We start from the raw sequence: 3,969 nt of genomic DNA, 5'->3' as shown, positions 1-3,969 counted from the left end.
GGAGTGGTGTGAGGATGTAAGATTTGAAACAGTGCAGATAATTTTACAAACACAAGAATAAATTGCCAAGATGAGGAAGGGCTGGGGGACCTCACTGATGACAGAGATGAACACAAATGAACAAACCAAGTTATTTCTTAGCTCTGAACCTCTTACAACTGAATCCTAAAAATCTCACTATCTCCAACCCTCTCATCATGTGGGACTGCAATTACCCTACTGTCTATCTTCACCAGATTTTGTGTGACCACACCTGAGGCCATTCATCCTAAAAGCCAAACTGGCTATTTTTCGGATTGTTTAGTATCATTTTTCAATGGAACATCTATCCAGTCAATATCGCTGCCATTTTTTTTTTCAGAAGAGGCCTTAAAGCTTTAAAAATTCAGTTGCTTTCCCAGGTTCATGAAATTAGAAGTTCTAAAATGAGGCTTCAACCCCACGATGTCTGACTCACGAGCCCAGGCGTGTCACGAGGGAAGCGCTTCTCTAGACTCCTTCCCCAAGGCAATGACTCAGCCCCATGGGATCTTGCCACCAGTTTAGCTGTGGCTACTGGAGAATCAATGGCTTTTTATCCCCCCCCCCCCGGCCCCAGCCTTTAGAAATACCCCTTCAGGGCAAAATGCTTGGTCCCTGCTACTCAGCATTCTATTCCATCATTCCTTAAAAGCTAAGGGAGGGCTAATCTTTCCCACTCTGAGGAAAGGCTCTCTAACAGCCAAAGATTACAGAAAAACATGAGGGGGTAGTCAGCCCTCAGTCATGGGGCTGTACAGGAAGTGCAAGGTGGCTGAGTTGTAAAGATATGGCAACAGTGCTCGCTTCGGCAGCACATATACTAAAATTGGAACGATACAGAGAAGATGAGCATGGCCCCTGCACAAGGATGACACGCAAATTTGTGAAGCGTTCTATATTTTTCTACAAGAAGAACTTTATGACAGGCAGATCTGGGTCCCGGGGTCCTCCTCAAACTAAGGCACCAGCCAAGGAGAATATAGGCAGTAAGCTTCCAACCCCTACCAAGACCTAGCCGACGAACATAATATTCTACACCGTTGAGTGGAGAGTGAGATCTGACTCTCACACGAACTCTGGTGCCCCTTTTCTGACCATGTCCCCTGGATGGGGAGACCTGGTGGCACTCAAAGGAAGGATAGCAAGTTACCTAGCAGAGACTCGATATTCTAAGAGCATATACAGGGGGAGGAGGTCTCCCTCAATCACAGACATAGGGGAGGAGAGAAGAGGGGGAAGTGGGAGGGAGGGAAAAATGGGAGGAAACAGGGGAAGGGCTAACAATCGAGATGTACTATGAATAAATTAATTAAAAATGTAAAAAAAAAAAAGATATGGCAACAACGTAAGAGGTAGCTTGGCAAAACATGCCAGTCTCAGGCAATGATGTTACGATTTCAGACAGCTCATCTAGCTATGAGTGGTCCCTCGTCTTCACCTCTCAGAAGACTGAAGGGGTGGGGAAGATCTCAACCTAAGTAACTTCCCACTGATTCAATGTGCAAATTAGTGTTTTAGAGTTTGTCACTGGGGAGCCATTTTTGTTTTTCAGTCTGAACATGCCGCTTTGTCCCATGCAACCACTTTGCCAGGCAGTCTCTATACACAAAAACTAAATTTGTAATAGACACCGTTCTCTTTGAAGACTTAACACCAGCTTACTTGATCTAACCCATGCGCACAAAAACTAAGACAGGAGACAAGTCAAGTGGAGTTATTTACTAGTAAAATTTCTGGGGAAATTGGATACTCTTTAATAAGCCTCGGAGAACAATGGTTATTTTTCTTGTGCTTGTAAAGAAATAACAAGTGGAAATTTTTAACATGTTTTAATCGCTATTGTATTTCATTGTGATTGTTTTTATAGAAATCTTATGTGTTTCACTTTGTATCTGTAGAAATAGTAACAACACTACCAAGGGGTCCACTTATCAGATTCCCAAAGGCTTCCTAGCTTAGTATGTGCCTTCTACTTGGATTTCAGAAAACATTTACTTCTGCTTAGCAGATATACGCCAGTGTTTATACTTCCTGACTCCTTCTTCATTTGAGTTTTGGGTTTCCAGGGTCTGAGGACACCTTCATAAAAGGTGTTCGGTGGTATTAAACAGAACAGGGCTTTGAAGAAGTTTTTTCCTACACATCCTTTGCACCATATTTTTTTTTATGTCCCTTCCATAAATGAAAGGAAAGTAGTTACAAGTTTTGCCCCGCCCCCGCCCCCGCCCCACCTCCCATAGCCGCAGTGCTCAGACATGATGCATGAATTCACCATGTCTAGGGTCTGGAACATATTTTCTGAGTTTTGGGAGTCTCTCTCCTGGAAATGAGTTTCTTCCTGCCACGAGAAAAGGCATAATCTTTCTCTTTCTCTTTTACCTTCAACTCCCTGAGCACAATTTAACCTCAGTGACCTCAGTTCTGGGATCAGGTGCTTGCTCTTTGAAGAACTATGGATCCTTTATACACAAAGCAAGTTAAGTCCTCTTATATATAAACACCTTGTAAGGCACGCATGTAAAACTACCCCCCCCAGGGCATAAAGTTTGCATTATTTCTTTATGTTATGTTTGCTTAGTCCCAAATTAAATGTGAGATGCATTTTATTTCAAAGAAATAACATCAAAAGATGGATGTTGGCCATTTAAACCCAAGCAGCGGATTCAATTTTCTCTATTAATGATGGTACCTAGTATTTGGAGAAAGACCAAGAAAATTAAATATAATGGAGAATATTAAAAAGAGATGACCACAGTGCTTCTTTATTTCATGTGATTTTTAGGGGGGAAATAACTTGAAAATGACGCATTCAGAAAGAATTTTGGATGTGCAGGGTGTTTTAAATTTGTGAATTTTATAAAATTCTCCCATTACAAACAGCCTCAGGACACATGTAGCACTGAAGAAAGAAAAACAAGAAACTGCTCTGAAAAGCAGTCTCAAAAGAAGTTGAGGACCAAGCATGACATTTTACGATAAAAAATTTGGTCTACAGATCATCAGTTTCCATCAGCGTCCAAGCCATAACTTAACTATTTCTGTCTTGTCTTTCTGGCCATTAGAAAACATGATTTTTAATGAATAGTGAGAAAAAAATGGAGAGTACCCCACCCAAACTTATGGCTGCACTTTTTCTTTGCCTGTGGCCGGTCACATGAATCTTAACAGAGAGGCGGTGTGGTTTCAAACAAACGCTTACTTCATTCATAGGAAATTGATACTTGATACAGTTGCTCTGAAGATACCCAGCATTGATCACACAGAATGTCTCCTACTACATAGTTAGATAATGCCATTTCTTCCAGAAAGACTTAGTTTTGCCTTGACATACAAGTATTTTAATCACAGACAATTTTATAAGCCCAATGTGAGGACTTGGGGCAGCCAGATGCTTGCTGTTTCCAAGACATTCTGATGATCATCACAGTCTGGTGTCTCCTCCAGGATTTTAAAAACATACCATACCAACCTCCTCCCCCCCCCCAAAAAAACAAAAAACAACAAAAGAAAGAAAGAAAGAAAGAAACAAAAACAAAAGAAAAAAACCCTAAGGAAGTTGCTAAAGCGGTTATGACTGCGGGATTGCCTTCATGGCTTAGCGTTCCTTCTAAAACAAGAAACAAGGGTCTGCCTTGAAGTCGCTGGGCCTGGGCTGAGGAGCCTCTCACACTGACTTAAGGAGACTGTGAGATATGGTATGCTAATGACACGCATGGCTAATAGAAGGTACAGGGAGATCGGAGGCAGCAATCCGCGCACACTTAATTGACCTGGAATGTGGCTGTGGTTACTACCATGAAATTCTCTGAGGATGAGTAATTCCCATGGCAACACTCTTAAAGCTCACAGATGATTTCCCATTTTGAAGAGGTAAAGGGGAAAACACCTAAGAACCCCACTCTCTCCAAAATTTTACATAACGCATGACTTTGGACACAGAAAATGGTA

At 41.7% G+C, this 3,969-nt stretch overlaps 1 non-coding gene across 1 annotated transcript; it reads left to right on the top strand.

Moving 5' to 3' along the window:
• Window positions 1-817: 817 nt before the first annotated feature.
• Window positions 818-924, top strand: LOC127196749 (U6 spliceosomal RNA). Its single transcript, XR_007831522.1, has one exon. It is a non-coding gene; the product is annotated as a U6 spliceosomal RNA (small nuclear RNA).
• The last annotated feature ends 3,045 nt before the right edge of the window (window positions 925-3,969 follow it).

This window comes from Acomys russatus, chromosome 12 (assembly GCF_903995435.1).
Source record: "Acomys russatus chromosome 12, mAcoRus1.1, whole genome shotgun sequence".
Classification (NCBI taxonomy): Eukaryota; Metazoa; Chordata; class Mammalia; order Rodentia; family Muridae; genus Acomys; species Acomys russatus.
Note: the sequence above shows the minus strand (reverse complement) of the source record. Positions and strands in the feature narration are given on the sequence as shown.